The following is a 17,398-nucleotide window of genomic DNA, read 5'->3' as shown; positions in this document are numbered from 1 at the left end:
CCAGGCTGGGTGCAGGGATGCCCAGGAAGAAAATTCATGGCAGGACCTCCAGGCCCCAAGCTGAGTGATGTAATCTCTGGATAAATCCTGCTCTCAAACAGCCCCTGACCTCCTTCCAAGGGTCTGTTCTGCAGCGGACCGAACTGGGACAGGGAGGTCCTGCGGGTGCGGTGCCTGAGTCAGAGCTCCCGGCTTCGCTGCCCATCTCTGCTACCAACTGCCTCTTGTTTACCTCCCTCTTCCCCATCTGTGCGATGGGGCAACGCTGCTTCCCTGCCTACCCCGGGGAGGTTACAGAGGCGTGATGATGGCTGTAAAGTTGTTTGAGCTTTGGATGGCGGGAGCTGTGGTGGTGTTATTAGCATTGGTGATGATGATGGTAATTACTGAGCTGCTGGGAAACTCCCCGTGGGAGGAGGCAGGAGAGGGGAAGGCAGGCAGGGAAAAGTGAAGGGAGGTGAAGTGAGCTTGGGGATGGAGAGGAGCCTGTCCCTGCTGGCAGCTCTGTCGGGCCCTGGGAGAAGGGCTCAACCTGTTGGCAAAGCCGTGGGGATGCTGGGATGGATAGGAGAAGCCATGGCCCAAGTGCTGCGTAAGGTAGGAGAGCATGCTAGTGCCCGTGGCAGGTCCCTCCACGCGGCTTAGACCTTCCTGCCACCGGTGTGCAAGATGCTGGTGTTGCACACGATGGAGAGCTCGTGCAGGAGGCTTGCATTGCTGGTGGGATAGAGAGACAGGCTTCCTTACCCCTCCCACGGCCCCGTGAAGTTGGGGAATTTCCCAGCCACGGCGGGTGGTGGCCGAGAGGAGAGGGACCGGCACTGCCTGGGTCTGGGGGATCGGCAAGGGCAGGGTCCTCTTCACCTTTGAGGTCAGGTCTGGAGCTCCTCTGGGAAGACTCAGGGCAGCAAGTGCCTGGTTCTCCACAGGCAGAGCAAAGGTGGGTTTGGTCTGGGAGAAGCTGGTGAGAGTGAGACACGTTTGGTCACGTTTTCTGTCACAGCAGAGCCTTGAGCAGAAGTAGCCGCGTTAGAGCTCAGTCCCTGTGCCTGCAGTCACGGGTGGCCGGATCCGAGTGCTCCCTGGGACTCGTGCACCACACACCTTCTGAGTTTCGTCTCTTTTAAAAATAACATCAAAGTAGAAGGTTTTGTACCACATGAAGCTTGCAGACATCAAAGGCTTGCTTACAGATTTAACCCCTCTGCTCCTCTGTGGAGAAGGTCATAATGCTCCGGCTCTTGATTGACTTGGTAACAGCTGTATTTTAGAGGGTGACTAGAAGGATGTCACCTAACGCCAGAAATACCAGAGGTTGTGTGTCTCTCCCACCTACTCTGAGAGAGCAACCACTGTGGAAAAGGAGAGGGCCTGTGGAAGAAAGGGGCTGTGTATTCCTGAAAATGCCATCTGGGGAGGGGCTGGGGACCTGCCCCAATTCTGGGCCTTGCGTTTGAGGTCAGCACTGAGCTAAAGTCTCTGAGGTCAATGGGACTGTGCGTGTGCCAGAGTTCAAGGGCTAAAGCACTGTACTGGGTCAAGGTCCAACAGCTGGAGCAAAAATCATGGAGAGAGGTAAGGATCAAACCCAGTCCTCTCTCCTCCTTGGGGACCCGTGCTCTAGAAATGCTCCTGTTCGTCTGGACTCTCCTCTTCCCAGGGGAGGGCATCAGCTCGAGGGAGTGCTTCCTCGCTCTTTAAACCTGTCCTCCACCCTGTCCTCAGCAAAGACCATTTATAGTCAAGAGAAAGAGGAGCCGTGTTTGATTGCAGTGACGACTTGCAGAGATGGGTTGCTGATGTATTTAGACACTGAACAATTTGCAAGCATGCTGCATCGCCAAACATTCCCTAGGACAAATGTTTTTATAAGACCTTTTTTATGATTACAGTGAGAAACAACCATAAAAGAAGGGAAAATTTTGTAGACCATACCCCCCGGCCCCAAAGGCAGGTTGCCAGAGTTCTTTTGATGGTTTTCTCTCTCATGATTTACTAGTGGATTGTCGGGTTGCAGGAGCGATGCACAGAGCAGATGCTTGTGTTTGACCCTCTGCCTGGCCTCCAAGTAGGAGAGTTCAGTTCCTGGTGTCACTGGGCAGGGAGCAGGGCTGGAGGGCAGCGTGGGGTCCGTGGCAGAGCTGGGCAGGGAGGTCCTGCCTGTCCCTGCTGAATCATGGCTTGTCCAGGCGGCACTAGGATGTCAGATGCCCCCATCTGTCCCCTGTGACTTCACCCTGGACTGCAGAATCGGCCAGATGGATGCTTGGGTGCAAGGATAAAGACAGCCTCGGGGGCTTCCTCCCACGCTCTGGCCCCAAAGCTTCTTTCCCTGGTTGTCTTGTATTGTTTGAGAGAAGATTAAATTGGTATTTCCTTGCAGTCCCTCAGGAGCTTGAACATGAGGGGTTGCACCAGGCAGCCTTTGCTGCTCTGTGGTGGCTGTCTGTGCATCTTACCTCTCTTTTAAGATGAGGTAGCCGCTTTGTCTTACTGATGTGTAAACTACTGCAGTGCAAGGGCAGTGCAAATGCACACCCTCCTTTATCCCACAGTTTTTATGTTTTGTTTAACTGCATGGGTATAATTATGCCATTATCGTTGGTCAGACTTTCTGGTGTAAACGTGCTCCGAGAATCTGAGAAAGAGGGAGATGGAGAGGGAAGGCGGCTGCTGCTAAATTTAAGACTGTTCCTATGACACCTGGAGGCTGCTGTGCTGGTGTCAGTCCTGTTGGAACTGAGCAGGTAAACACTGAGCCGTGGCTTGTTCTTGTAATGCTTTATCTTCCTGTTCAGTTTGTGGGACCATCTGTAGCGCTTCGTGCAGACACAGACCTGGGAGAGAGGCTGTGCTGAGATATTTCATAGCTGGAGGCAGGATGCACCGGAAAACTTTCTGGAGAGCTTGAGTCTGACAGGTATCAGGGGGTTCTTCCAGGGATTTGGGCTGTTCGGTCTGGTTGCCTCCCAGTGTCATCTTAAACTGCCTGACCTTTCTTTCCTTATGTCCATATGAGTCTTTTTGTTAACCTTTAGGGCCCTTTTTTTCTTTAGCTCCTCTTCTGGCTCAGGTGGGCTGGTTGCACTGACGCTACGTGAGCCAGGAGAGATTTAAAAAATGCTTTCCCAAATCTAGAGGTGCAGCAGGGACAGCAGAGCCAGAGCTCTCGGGAGTTTTGCAGTGCAGAGCCCTGGCACACGCTGTTCCTCGCTGGGACTTTGGTGCTAACATGGGAGGCAGGGAAATAAACGGGTAGATAGAAAATCTCTGCGAAATAACTGCACGGAGATGGTGGGGGGAGGCAGTAGTGTTTTCTGGCTGGAGCTGCCTCTGCTGCATTCCTTGCCTCAGAGGTAAATTGTCAGTTTCTTCCTTAAATATTAACAGCTGCCAGGTAATGAATTCCCCCTCTCTGTTTTATAATGGCACTAAAATTGGGATTTGCCTTGGTTTTTCTCTGTAATTATCCAATGAGAGCGTGTGAGTGAGAGGGAGGCATGGCAGGCTCTGCTGCAGGCAAGTGTCGTGCCTGGGGGACTGAACCAGCGTGTGGGGCTGGGGCTGCACAAGCAGTTACATGGGGCTGATGGTTTTACGATCTTTCATTAAATTACTTTTTCTCATGCAGAAGGGCGGGTTTGGGAGGTAGGCTAGCATCTGCGGTTGGAGTAAAAGCCAGAATTACCTGCCAGGCTTCTTGGCATCCCGGGGAGGAGAAGCTGGTCCTGGTGAAGTGTGGTTGGGAAAGCGCATGGGGAGGGAGCAGCGTCCCTGGCAGGGAGAGGCGAGGCAGGAGCCGTCCTGATCCTCCAGAGCGCCGGGGCTGAATGCTGCGCTTGCTGCTCTCTGGGCAACCCCCTCCTCGCTGGGGATGGCACCTGCATTTCTGACAGCTCTGTCACTTGAGGTTTGGGTTTGTGAGAGCCCAGCTGTCCTCAAGGAGCTGTGCACGGATCCCTGCGCTCTGCACAACAGTCCATGTTGTGCCAGTCCGAGGCTTTTCCTTTGCATCCTCTGCCTTGCTTATCTGGGGGGCCAGGGGAGGCTTCCTTAAAATCAGCCCTGCAGAGTCCCAAAATGGGAGTGCAGAGACTCTGCCTTAGATTCCATGGGCACAATGTAGACGGCTGCCTGGCTTGATTTGAGAAGCAGCGATTATCTCTTCTGCCCACAACGTTTGCTTGTGAGAAGGATACGGGCACTGGCTGCTTCAGCCAGCCTCTGCAGCCAGGTCCCAGGAGTGTCTCTGCTCCGAGCAATGGGCTTCTCAGCACCGAGGAGACTCAGTGATGCTGTTTTCGTTTTGGAAGAATGACTACTGTGCTATGGAGCCCCTGAACGTGCAGTGAATGGTTTTGACCTTTCTTAATTTAAGCCAGAAAAAGGCCAGACTGTGATCTCTGGGTCACCTGGGAATATTTGACCCTTTTGGGTGCTGAAGCAGGAGAAATGACCCCTGTAAGGTACGCTGGGCAGCACAGGACAAGTGTTAACTATTCTCTCCCTTTGTCCTGCAGATGATACGGAGGACAAAAGCTAAGTAGAAAAGAGAGCCTCTCACCACTTCAGAGGCAGATAACTCCCACGCGCTCTCTGGGGCAGGACTGATGCTGGCAGGGCAGATGGTATCTGTATGGGCCGCAGCTTGATCAGTGTCCTTCATCTGGGGCGGCGATGGGTTGAGGACTGCTTGCTCAGGGCTGGTCCCAGAGCTGCCCTTGCAGCATCCTGCCCATGTTTTGCTCTGAACAGAAGCAAGGCAGATATAGCTCTGCCCTTATGCCTTGGTGTCAGCCCCTAGGCCTTGTCCTTGGTGAGATAATTCAGTGCTTAAGGTCCCAGAGATAAAGCTGAATTCCTTATCTTCTTGTCTTCGAGATATTCTTGTTAGTGGTACACCCCCTTTCTGCTTCTTCCCACTATGCCTTTCCCTGGTTTCTCCTCCTCCCAGACTGACGTCAGGTTGTGAATCAAAGCTGTGCTGTGGAAGGGAGATAGGAGGCAGGATTTAACATAAACCTCTGCTTGTGCATCGACCACATGCAGAAAAAAGGAACGTAATGCGCAAGATGGCTGCCCAAGCCCTCAGCTGTGCAGAAGTTACAGCAAGGACCCCAAAGGTCTGGATGCTCCTCAGATCCCCTGAGCTGAGGATCAGGGGAATGTATGAAAGCACGTCTGAGAACCCCAAATTCCATCCATAGCTGGCTAAGTGTGGAGGCCAGTTTTGGAGCTAAAAAAACTGCAAGAAAGACCTTCCAGAGGAACCTGCTCTAGGAAGGAGGTAAAAACTGAACTGGTTGTCCAAGGTCCCCCAGCAGGCTTTTGTTGGAGGTTACAACAGAAGGTCTACAGACCGGCTAATCCAGTGGTCCAGGCTGGAGCTGACTAACCAAGCTGCAGAAATACATTCTTCTTTCCCTGACTCATTGTAACTGAGTTTTCAGTTATTGGCACTTTGAAGCCATAATTGAGGTCTGCTTTCCTCCTTGCACAGCCTTTCTCGCGGCAAATTGTCAGACGTCAAGTGGTATGAGACAGTAAAAGAGATGTTACACTCACCATTTCCTAGAAACCGTCAGTTTAAAGAGAACAATACTAAAAAGAGGGATGAATCAAAGCCAGACCCAAAGCAATAAAACTCCAAATGTTTGACTTCTCTCAAAATCTGGAACTCTTCATTCATTTCTAGGGTCTCTGCCGTGCTTGGGGCACTTTGTACATTCGTAGTTCCGGCCTCTCACATTTAATACGCTGCACGTGCTAGAAGAGCTTAAAAAAAAACATAGTCTCTTTGGATGTACATCAGCATAACTCTGCTTAAATCACTGGAGCTATGATGACACCAGATGACACAGGAGCCTCCAGTAACTGGGGTTTTTGTTTGGCTTTCTTGCATGAATATCTCTTGCTCGGGCAAATGCAGGTGTAATGGCTGTGCCTGTGTGTGAGTGGGGTGCCAGCAGTGACCTGTATCCCTGCCAGTGCCGGGGCTGAGCTCCCAGTGTGGCCGGTGGGATCTGGCATGTAACGGAGCTCCTGATGGACCCGGCGGTCTCTGTGTGTTCACTGAGGCGAGGAAGGGAGCATGGTCTGGCTGTGCTTGCTGGAGCCGTGCTGTGTGCTTTTCTGTTGCTTGGTGGGTCTACATAGATCATCTTTTCCATACCAGTAACTTGTGTTTCTCTTTACATGAACTTTTTTTTTGAACAGGGAAATGCACCCTGATAATACGGGGTTTGGCTTTCATTTAAGGACAGACTTGTAGCAGTGCAGGTAGGCAGTTTTGTCTGTACTTCGTCATTGGTAATGGCTATTACCGGCTGCTGGTCAGGGCTGTGGCGCTGGAGGCTCTCCCAGAAGACACAAACACAACCTTGGGGCAAGTTTGGCTTTTGTCTGTTATTGCTCAGCTTTGGGGAGGCCAGATCACAGCCTGTGAGCAGCTTGTCCTATGCAGTCACTTGGTCAACCTGCCCAAAGGCCACCTCGCTGCCTTCGATCATCACCAGCGCAGCTCCATCCCCAGCGTTTGTTTGCAGTCGGGCAGGAGAGTTCAAGCACCCAGGCGACGGGCAGTAACCTCCTCTGGCTGTTACTCTAACCCACTGCTTACAGGTAGATGTGGTCCTGTCCAATGCCAGTCCTCTCTCCTGGATTTAGGATAGCCTTGGGGTGAGTGGAGGTTTCGGGGTCTCTCTGGGCTGTCCTTGTGTCTGTGCTTGGACTAGGTGCAGGAAACCGAGGCTCCCTGGGAGCTGGCTGAGCATCCTCCATGGCTGCGGGAGTCAGGAGAAGGATGTGAATCCATAAATCAAAGGAGCCTGAAATGAGGAAGGTTCAAGTGCTGTTTCTTGGAGCTTTCATGATAAAAAACTGTCGCAGTGGCAGGAAGGCTCCCTCTGCCCCGTGTGCGTGGGAATGTGGCTGTCAGGGTTGGAGGTGCAGGCAGGCGAATCCCCGCTGGACTGTCCAGCTGAGAAGGTCTCCCCGCTTTCGGCAGTGGCTGCTGGCTGCCCGCTGGGCAGGGCACAACCTGCCTGCGGGGTTAATGTGGCAATCACGAGCCTCTGCTCACACCTCACCTTCAGCCTGCATCCAGGTTTCCCATTAGCAGTGCTATTTTCAAGCCTCCCAAGGCAATTAACACCAATTAATCTAAAAAAGCCTAAATGATGGCTTTTCAGAGCCCCTGGCTCCTTCCCGTTCCCCACGCGGCCCCAGAAGACTGAAGCCTGCCCCTGGCAGAGAGCGCAGCCCAGTTAAGTGCTTGGTGTGCAGGGCAATTAGAGGAGGGCTCCAAACGATCCCATGGATCCAACTTTTCCATCCTGGACCGTGGTGTCTGTGCCACGGAGAGGTGTGGTTCCCTGCAGTGCTGGAGTTGAGGGGGAACCAGCTTCTGCCGATGGCTGCAGCCCTCCCCTGAGAGCCAGCAAAGAGTGAGGCCACTGAATATGCTTGGGTGCAGGAGGTGCAAGTCCCTGAGATGTGCAAAAGAGTCCCTGGAGGATTTTTTGTCTGTATCTAAAGCCATTTGCATCCTAGGAGTCTCTGGGCACTGTCATGTGGAACAAATCAGCCTTCCTGTCTTTGCCTTCCCCAAACGGGGCGTAGCTTCATCTTGCCCTTTTGAACAGCATCTACCAGAGCAAGAGCTGCTTTTGGCTGATAGGAGAAGCTGTTCCTGTGTTTGCATGTGATTTTTGTCTTACCTGTTTAAGCTCTTCGGAGAAGGGCTGTGTCTGACCATCGCTGAAATGGTAAACCCACGGGTACCGGCCCCAGGATCCTCCCTGCCCACAGCAGGGCCAGGATTTCATGTTTTGTGGGGTGCCTTGCATAACAAGGCCTTGATGTTGAGCGCGGCCGCCAGGCGTTACTGGAATATGAGTAAATAATAATTAAGATTTGGGCGTTTGCTGCAGTGAAGGGCGTTTATGTGAAGGTTAGATGTGCGTTATAGGTGCTATAGTTGGGTGTGTGCGGATCCACTGACTAACTTCACCTGATCGTCACCACCCCTGGTAAAGGTGCTGCATCTGTTCGGCTGCCTTTTAAACCAGCGCTGTGCTAAGAGCAAGTAGGTGTCTAAGTGAAAGTACGTTTCAAGAAAGCAGCACAATTTTGGCAATCCAGAGACAAGTAGGCTTTGTTGCAAAGCGTTTTCAGAGCAAATTGTCAGTAGGTTCCAATTTCAGATGCACCGAGCGCAGTATATTGTGGGGAGGAGGGCATATCTGCTGCTGGGGGAGCGTTGGATCATTTCCATCGCTGAAGAGGAGCGTGTCCTTCACTGGCAGCGGGCTTATAGGCACCTGTCTCCTCCATCACCTCCTACTCCTCGGTAGGGCTGGAAGTAGGGAGGTGGTGCGGTCTAGTGGATAGAGTAGGTGACTGGGAGTTGAGCACTATATATTAACCTTGGCTTCTGTGCTAATTAATCAAGAATATGGGTTATATCATTTAAAGCAATGGAGTTATTTCGGTTTAGCAAATTACTGCTGCTCAGCTGAGACTCAACAGCTGAGCGTGGTCCTAGTTCCACCCCGCTCCAACTGCAAAGTAAATCACTGCAACTAGTTGCAGCTAAAACGTTGTGCTTTGCTACTTGGGTGTGTAACGGTGTGCACGGCCAGGTACTGCAGCTCTGTGTGGGGGTGAGCGTGGGTTACGCTCCAAGAACTTACCCCTTGCTGGCATCTGCCTTAGAACCTGAATTGTTTTGAGCAAGTAGTTCAGGTTGACTCCCAGTCCTGGTATTTAAGGGATCCTCCAGGTTTTTGATGGGCCAAATTGGTTTCTGGAGCTTCCCGTCTTCTTCCATAGACTGAAGAGACTGACCTGGAATGGTAATGCTTCGAAGTTTTTTCCTTGGTTAGTAATTTAAGTTTTAGGTGCTAAATCTAGGCTTGTGTATTTCTATTAAATGGTGACAGGGAAATCCAACCTGGCATGGAAAATGCTGTCAAACCTATGTGGAAAAGTTGCTATGTTAACTACAGAGTATTGCTGTAGCTCTTTGAGGACTGTTTGAATACGCTAATATATTGCCTCCCAAAGAGAAACCAGAAGTCATTTCCACGCCATGGATGCAGTGGTCTCAGCAGTGAGGGCTGGCTACCTGACCTGTGATTTCAGGGTACGTTACCGTGTAGCTGGGGGAAAAGGTAGATCCAGAATTAATAAGGTCGTTGCACAAAGTGGCCAAATCTGAGCACGGCGGCGCTAGCTTTCAGGCAGTCGGCACTGCAAGCAGCAGAGGTGTCAGTAACACTTCAGCCAGACACCCACGCAGGCACGCCACGCTCCGTCTCAAAATAAAAGGGAAAATGGGATTGTCACCTGTTATTGATCCAAAGCTGTGGATTTAAGCCACGTGTGGCAGTGGGGCATGCTCCCGGCAGGTCAGCAGTTACTGTATTAAGGAAGGAGGGAGCGTGGGTGAGTTATTTTGATTTTGTTTGAAACAATAAACCCCAAGTTATTTGAAATCTTAACAACAGAACCAGCTTTTAGCACTGGCGTTTATAGGGATGAGTGGGCGAGTTGTTTAAAGGAAAAAAAAAATCTTTGAAAACAGTCCAAGTAAGGGTGATAATTTCATCCTACAAGGGAAGCGCGGTGCACACGTCCTGTGTTTGAGCAGTGTGTGTATGGTCTGCACCAGGGGCTGTGGCTGTGCAGTTTGCAAAACACGCTGAAGGGCACACGTGTGCCAAGGGCACGCTCGGGCACAAACTTGCAGCTCCCTGGCGTGAGAGCTGGAACCCGAAGTTGCAAGCGATGTCTCTGTAGATCACGGATGTCTCACTCGCTCTCCTTTGCTGCATCCTAAACCCACATGCAAAAAGTCGTTTCCTCTTGCTGTTCCAAGCACTGAACTCTTGTGTGTGGGTTCTGTACTGTATTGTACCTGTCTTCTGCATTTCACCCCCAATACCAGCTTCAGACGCCCTCTTTCATAGCTGGCCGAGTCAACTCAGCTCTTCAGATAAGGAGCAGAGTCTCAGTTCTGGTTCATTCCCCTCCTATCCCTCTCCACCAAAATATCCCCTTACCTCAGCCCCCAGCAGTGTGACAGCGGGGACACAGCGGCCGCAGCAGAGATGTTCAGCTCACATGAGCTGCAGCAGCGTCTGTGCCCCCGCACTGAGCGTGACAGCAGACAGGTCGGCTCTGCCCAGCCCCTTGCCCTTCCTTGCCCCTTCTTTCCCTCCTCAGTTGCTGTAGCGTTTTTAAAAATTAAATCACAACCTGAACTGAAGATTAGTATGTGAGCTCCCCAGGCAGCAGCTTAGTTTGAGGCCGATTCCCAGTTGTCTCTTGCCTTCCATAGCCTGTGGCACCAGAACAAAATAGGTGCAGAGTAATTGCCTTTTGCCCGCTCTGTCCTGGTACCAGGATTTTGCACGCTCCTGGGTGATGGAGAGTTGGCCTCTTCTCCTGGCACACACCAGGTGGGGCTGCCCCACAGGACAGATCCTGGCCAGCATCGCTGGTGCTCCAGGAGGGTCCATCTTGCACGTCTGCAGCATCCCCACCATGGCAGTTCTGCCTGTGTCTTGTCAGCACAGGGTGTTTTATCACTTGTTGCTTCGGAATTTGTATTTGCCCTGAGCACGGCCTGACCCCCTCCCCATCAGCCCGATCGGCCGCGTGGGCACCGATGGATTCGCAGCACCCGATCACGGCTGCGCCAGCCCTGCTGCTCTCCTCCTGGAGGTGCTTTATGCATCTGTGCTGCCCTGCCCTTGAGTCCAGGATCGTTGCGGAGCCCAGCGAGGTTCACAGCCCCTCTTGGGAGAGGAGGGAGCTGGGGCTGAGACCCGCCATGCCCTGGACGCAGCCTGGCAGGGGCCAGGTACCGAGCCAGGAGTCCTGATCTCGGGCCCCACAGTTTCCCCGTTTCTAACTGCTGTGTGACTCCTGGAAATAAATTACTGGTATGGGGAGGCACAGGCAGTCCCCCAAAGCAGGATTTGTTCAGGATAAATTTCCTACTTTTGCAATGAAAGATGAGAATGAAGTATAAGAGGACAGTGTGGAGAGAGCCGAGAGTGCCAACGGGGCTCTGTCCCTGTTTTGCCACTGTCCTGCCAGCTGGCCTTTGGCAAGCTGCTTCTCATTCCAGTGACCCATTTCACAGTCACAAATTCACATTTCACAAATGGGAGGTAAGAACAGCTCTTTCACTGTTGCGTGGCATTTCCATCTTTCCATGTTTAAAACCTTGTTGCAATTAGAAATTTCCCTCTGTTAAACAGTGGTACATTTAAATTAAAAGATGTTTATGGCTGAGCATCTTCGGCTCTTGCAATAAGACAAAAAAAAAATCACATATCTAATAATACAAGGAGCAGGAGGACTATCAGGAGCTAAAAATGGACCTTCAATATTTTGGTGCTTTAAATCTGAGTGATCATATTGTGTCTGTACGTGCACAGTGCATTTACTGTCGTGGTGCATGTGCCTGTAGAGCTGAGTGTGTTTGCAGATGTAGTTTAGGAAAATTGATCCCAATCTATTTTTAAGGTAAAGTGTGTGTGGTGGGTAGGAGGTGAGGAGGTGGAAGGAAAGCTAAATATTCACATAGCTCCACTGTGTGTTTAAGAGCATCATCTAATAACACTGGGATCGTGGCAGAGAGGTGAGGGAGAGATGAACGCTTCGCTGGAGTCCACCCCCTCGTGCAAGGGCACAGGAGTGACTCCGGGAGGAGCGTGGTGAGCTGGGCTGTCGCTTTAAGCTGCATCTCGCACCCAGCGGGTCATCCGTGCTGGCGACGTTCTTCACATGGCTGCGCGCTCCGCATAAATCTCTGCTCCGGCAGCCGGAGCGGAGCTGGGGAGAGCTCTCTCTGGCTGCGAGCGGTAGCTAAAGAGCATCGAAGCGGCAGCCCCCGTCGCCAGCCTCTGCCCTGCGAGGTGAGGTCGTTCTTGCCCGTGAAGATGTAAAAGCTGGAGCCTGGGGAAGAGCTGGCTGCTGAGGTCAGTAAGTAAAACTCGGTTTTTGTTTGTGTTTCCCTTCTGTCCTCTGAAATGAGAGACTGGATCGGGGGTGAGAGGAGGAGGTAGATAGAGATACAGAAGAGAGATTTACTCAGGCCAGGGCTTGGATATTGCCTGTGTGTGCTTGTTTGTTTAAAGTTTGCAGGTAGCTTCAGTTTGAACTTATTATTAATATTTTTGCAACTTTCTGGGAAATAGATGCAAGCAATGCACAGACTGCACCGGGTGTCTGCCGATGTCTTACAGCAGAGCGTGGCGAGTGCAGTTGGTGGTTCTCCGTGCCTGGCCGTGCTTGCTGGGGGGAGGACGGGGTGTCTGCTGGCCAGCCCTGCCTTTCAGAGGGAGCGTGGCAGCAGTGCTTAAGGATTGGCATTGAAAGGGAAGTGCTGTCCTCAGCAAAGACTGGACAAGTTTAACAGCTTTTCTGACTCTGAAGATGATGGTCTCATCCAGGAGTGGAGACTCCAGCCAGGACTGGGCTGTTGGTGGCTGGGGACTGGGGGAGTCCCACGCCTGAGCTCAGAGGTGATGCTCCAGACATTTCATCTCCCAGTAAAACAGGCTGTGGCTTTTGGCCAGGGGTTTCCTTCCACTCCTCTCCTCCAGCCCCCCTCACCTTCCAGGAGGTTCCAAACCCCCCTCTGGTGCCGTTCCCCTGGTGAAGCAGGGAACTTAATTCTGTGCCTGATGCACCCACAAGGTGTTGGGGTTTGGGGTTGCGTGCTGGCCCCCACGATGGTTTTCTCTGGGGCGAGATGTTGGGGTGGTGCAGGGATAAAGCGAGGACTGGCCGGCAGCGGGGCAGCGCAGGGTGTAAAGCGCTGCCAGCGCTGGCGGTCACCAGCAGCACCCCAGCCCCGCTTCTGCCTGGGGATTTTGGGATCGGCTGCTTTGAAAAGAGGAGGTAAGCAGTTGTGATGCATCTGGTTTATAGAGGGAGAGACAGATAAGGCATGGCACGCGGGTGTAGATGTGTTGGGATGAATGTCTGCCAGGCCCGGGGCAGATAACTGCCTGCTAGAACAAGGGGTACAATTTTTCCAAGAACTGTCCACAGTCAAGAGCTTGGCCCTGGGGCCAACTCTGCCACTGCATCACTGCAGGACATGGTCAAGTCACTTCACCTCCAGGTTGTCTTCTCACTGAAATAAGGGGAGGAGAAGGAATCATTGGTGGACACTTTTAAATGCCAAGGCAGTGCTCTCTGAAGGGCTGCTGTGGGAGTAGTGGTGAAAACTGCTGTGTTATCCCTGATCCTGCATCTGCCCTCACCTTGTCCCTGACCTGGCCCACGCACCAGAGCCAGACCACCTTTGAGCAGCAGCTCCTGGGCTGGATCTGCTGTGCCAGACCTGCCGAGGTCCATCTGCTCCTGGGCAGTGGGTCCTGCCCACAGGTAGGGCAGCGCCGGCCGCCTCGGAGGGCTGCGTAAAGCTGGAGTGAGCAGTCCTCGAGCTTGATGAATCCTTGCTGCGTCGGGGCAGGTCTGCGAGAAGCTGAGCCTGGAAGAGAAGAGGGACGCCAAAGGCAGGCCAGCACCCCGTGGGGACACCGGCTGCGAAATGGAAGCTGATCTGATGGAGGAACAAGGTTTGGCCCTTTGGGTAGCTCATGAGAGCGCCTGCAGTTTGGTCTGCTGGGCAGCGCTCCCTTTGAAGGGGACACTTCACCCATGTGTGGTACAGCCGGTGCTTTTGGCACGTGGCAGTGGCAGTAATTGCTGGGGGACATGCCATGGCTCTGCTGGAGCAGAAATCATCTGCCTGGGGGCTGATGTCCTGGGGGTCTCTGGAGCCATATCCCAGAGCGACCCGGGAGTGCGTTGTCATGCAGCTGCCATCAGACAGGCTTTTGGTGAGGCTCAGCAAGTGCAGGGAGAGCTGCATCCCGCCCGGCTGCTGCGGCTTCCTGGGGAGCCCTCCAGCTCTGCCCAAGCTGACTTTAAACCCTGTGGGGGCGGCAGGAAGCTGTGGGAGAAGCCACTGTCTCCAGAGCCAGGTTGAAGGTATTTCTGACAGCCAGTGCGCAGCGGGGGAGCGCAGCCACGGCCAGAGGTGGGTGCGGGCTGCTTGGGTGCTGAAGCGAGACTGGGGACAGGTTGCTGCCTGGGAGCAGCATCGTGGAGCAGAAAGCCCAAGCCACGGTGCCGGTGGCATTGCCCTGCTCCGACCAAGGACTTACTGCTCCTGGCCCGGGATGTGTGTGCAGGGCCAGGAGCGAGGACCCCCATCGTCTGCCTGCCAGGGAGCACCGTGTGCAGCTCAGCAGGACCCTTGGGGACCTCAGGCATGGGAACACCATGTGAAACTAGCACGGAAATAATTAACGCATTCTCTGCCGCTCCAGGGATGGGGTTCGGGAGTGTGTCAGAGAAAGGCTCTTCTCTGCAGAGACCCCGGTGGGCAGCAGCGTCCAAGGGCAGAAACCCTGCAGGGCATCTGTGGGCTGTGGTGGCTTCAGGTGTTGGGAGGTGGAAAGTGGCTTAGCTCTTGCAGTTAGGCCTTCTACATTTGTTTAATGGCTTTCCTGAATCTGAGTGAAAATGGCCGAGAGGGGTTAGGCACAGGAATCTGTTCTGACTTTGTTTTGCTTTGTCTGAGATTGCTTCAGCCTTGGCCTCACCTGCACATCCAGAGCAGCCATCTGAGGGATTTCCCCATGAGATGCTGGTCTGTGCCGGGGGGCAGAGCTGGGCAGCCCAGGACCTTCTTGGCCAGAGGCTGTGAAAGGTTTTATTTAGCTTATCGAAGAGGAAGTAGTGTGTGTTTGTGCTCTGAAGGGCAGCAACCTGCAGCCTGGGAGAGGCAGGGGCTTGGGGCAGCCCCAGCACCAGGATCTGACCCCTCCTGAAGAGCCGCCGGTCCCGGCCGAGCAGAGGGGATCGCTGGGGTGGCATCGTGCAGGGAGAGGAGCTGCAGCAGGCTCCCTGTCACTCCCCGCAGCTGCTGTTTGCTGCCTTTCCAACACCTCAGCTGTGTTTTACGCATCCCGGATCCAACCTGGCAGGTTAAACAGTGTGCTTATCCACCAGCAAATAAATGTATGCAAAAGCCTGGATGCCTTCCAGTGAGGGAGGCCTGTTTCAGGTGAGCGAGTCCTGCTCCCACGCTGTCCTTAGCCAGGTTGCTCGGTTCTTCAATAAGCCGGCAGCATCCAGGTGCAAATACTACTCACAGAAAATGGGAACAAAGCTCTGACCCCCAGGTACGGAGCCTCTGCCTGCCTGGGACGGTGGCTGTCCCTGTCCTGCCCTGGTCGGGGAACAGAGGCTCCACGCTTGTCCCGGTCCCCACTTGGGGAGAGATGTGTGTGTCTGCGCCCGTGCTGAGGGCGAGCACGTTTGCAGCCCAGGCTGCCGCGGGGGTGATCTCTGCAGCACCAGCAGCCCCCAGCCCGCAGGTGCCAGCAAAAGCCCCGAGTCTCTGCCCAGCGCAAAAGGGGTTGGTTTGCTGCTTTGCCCGTGATGGAGACTGGCTGACCGGAGGAAAGGAACAGTTGGCAGAATTTGGGCAGTTGCGGTGCTAGAGGTGGAGGATGGTTGGCAAGGCCAGGCAGGGACACCAGCTGTGGAGGGAGAAGCGATCTCGGGGCTGGAAACCAAAGCTGCTGCCCAGGAACCATTTAGGGCTCTGGGTCTTGGGCCCGTGGTGACCGGTGGTTGCGTGTCTGTGCTATCACAGGACTGTGCTCAGCCCTGTTAGGGGATGCCCTGGCTCTTGGGGAGCCTCCTGACCGTCCTGGATGTGCCAAACCCCGGGCAAGCACAGCTCGGTAGCAGACGGTGGGCCCCAGGGTGTGATTGCACATCCATCTGCCCGTGCAGCTCGTTCCTCGGGGCCAGGAGCAGACTGTGAGTGGAGGGAGCCAAGTGCTCTGCGCCTTGTCATATCTGGGCATTTTAATTAGAGAGGTGCAGGCCCGGGGTGCGGTTTGGCTGGGGCAGAGCGGGAGGGAGCCTGGCGTCAGCGGGTGCTGCGGGCCCTGTGGCACCCCACCTCCTGAGCTGGCACAGCACGTGTAAGCCCTAACACTGGCCCGCGGGCACCGGCCTCCTGCCCCTCCGGGTGCCACCGTACCGGGAGGTACCCAGGCATGCAGCCAGCCCTGTCCCGCACTTCACATGCACCGGCTGCTCTTCCTACTGATTCAGAGCATCCTTTCCTCTCCTGGACACGTTTTGAGCAGAGATCCTGACACAGGACAAGGCAGGCTCCCTGGCAGGATGCGCCCCAGGTGGAGTCTGGTCTCTGCTGGGGGAAGCCCGGAGCTGGGGGCTCTGACCAACGCGCTGCCGGGCTGCTCCCTGCAAGGCAAAACTCCTCCTGTGGACCTGCGACTGCTCTGATTTACTCTGTGCGTTTGCAGGGAGCTAGAGGGAGGTTTGGTGTGAATGAGCCGGCTTCTTCCTCTAGCCTGAAATTTGGGTCACGCAAGCCGACACAGCAGAGCTGTGAGAGATGTAGTTCATCCTCGGTTCAAGCCCAAGCAAGATTTGATTTCCAAGGTGCAACTGTTGATGGTTCAGATGGTCCGTCTGAGCCGCTGTTTCATTAGCAGATCAGCACGGGGAAAGAGGTGAGAGGGGTTTTTCCCCTCCCTGATCAGCTCCCACATTACTAATGTTCCTCTCTGGCCCGCTGCTAATTTTGACGCTGCCCTAAATAGAAGCTGAGTGCATCTCATCTGCTTCGCTTAGCATACGGGAAAATTGTTTCCCTTCATTTACTGAATCCAACTTGCGGCTTTAACCCTGTCAGCACAAGGCTCTCCCCAGCCCAGCCCTCCCTTGAAGGGCTTCCCGTACCTCTGTCCTGGTGAAGAGCTCTCTGCTGCGAACGGCACCACGCATGGGAGGAGGAGGAGGGCTCCCGGGCAGCCCAGCATGGCCGCTGGCAGAGCTGGGAGAGGGGCTTTGCTTCATCAACAGCCAAGGAGAGAGAGCCCTTTCTCCGGTGAAAGGCCTGGCACCCCAGCCCGGCTCTCCGTGTGCTCTCTCCGGCGGGGGGTGCGGCTCCCCAGGAGGACCCAGTGCCCCTGCCCAGACTGGCCTTCCCCAGCCCCGTGCTGGAGATAGCTCAGCACAGGCAGACCCGCTTACAGGAGTTTTTGGTTGGTTTCTGTCGTGGTATTTTTTCCAGCACCTGGTGGGACCAGGTCAGCACGCAGGGACCCTTCCTGAGCCTGGCAGGTGCCCCTCTTACCGCTGTCTAATTTTATATCCTGTTCCAAGTGGCTCCTTGGAAAGATCTGCTGTTCCTACTGCACCAGCCGCTCCAGAGCAGGGCTCTGGGTTCGCTCTCCCAGCACAGGGCACGCAGCCCCTCGCTGCGCTGAACTGGACACAACTCAGCGCCTTTGAAAGGCTGCCTTGAACGTGAACCCTT

General features: G+C 54.1%; 1 protein-coding gene across 4 annotated transcripts in view; it reads left to right on the top strand.

The window, feature by feature from the left end:
- GPSM1 (G protein signaling modulator 1) overlaps positions 1-17,398 on the top strand; it is an 82,468-nt gene that overhangs the window by 57,792 nt on the left and 7,278 nt on the right. The window contains exon 1 of one of the 4 annotated variants that reach the window (XM_075772470.1): positions 11,601-11,993. The exons of 2 other annotated variants lie outside the window; for them this stretch is intronic. The gene's annotated coding sequence lies outside the window, so the exon portion shown is untranslated. Of the gene's footprint in view, positions 1-11,600; positions 11,998-17,398 lie in introns of those variants that run through there. One more of the 4 variants, XM_075772471.1, reaches the window with a different exon arrangement.

Source organism: Balearica regulorum, chromosome 20 (assembly GCF_011004875.1).
Source record: "Balearica regulorum gibbericeps isolate bBalReg1 chromosome 20, bBalReg1.pri, whole genome shotgun sequence".
NCBI classification, from domain to species: domain Eukaryota; kingdom Metazoa; phylum Chordata; class Aves; order Gruiformes; family Gruidae; genus Balearica; species Balearica regulorum.
This window is presented reverse-complemented; position numbering and strand designations above follow the sequence as displayed.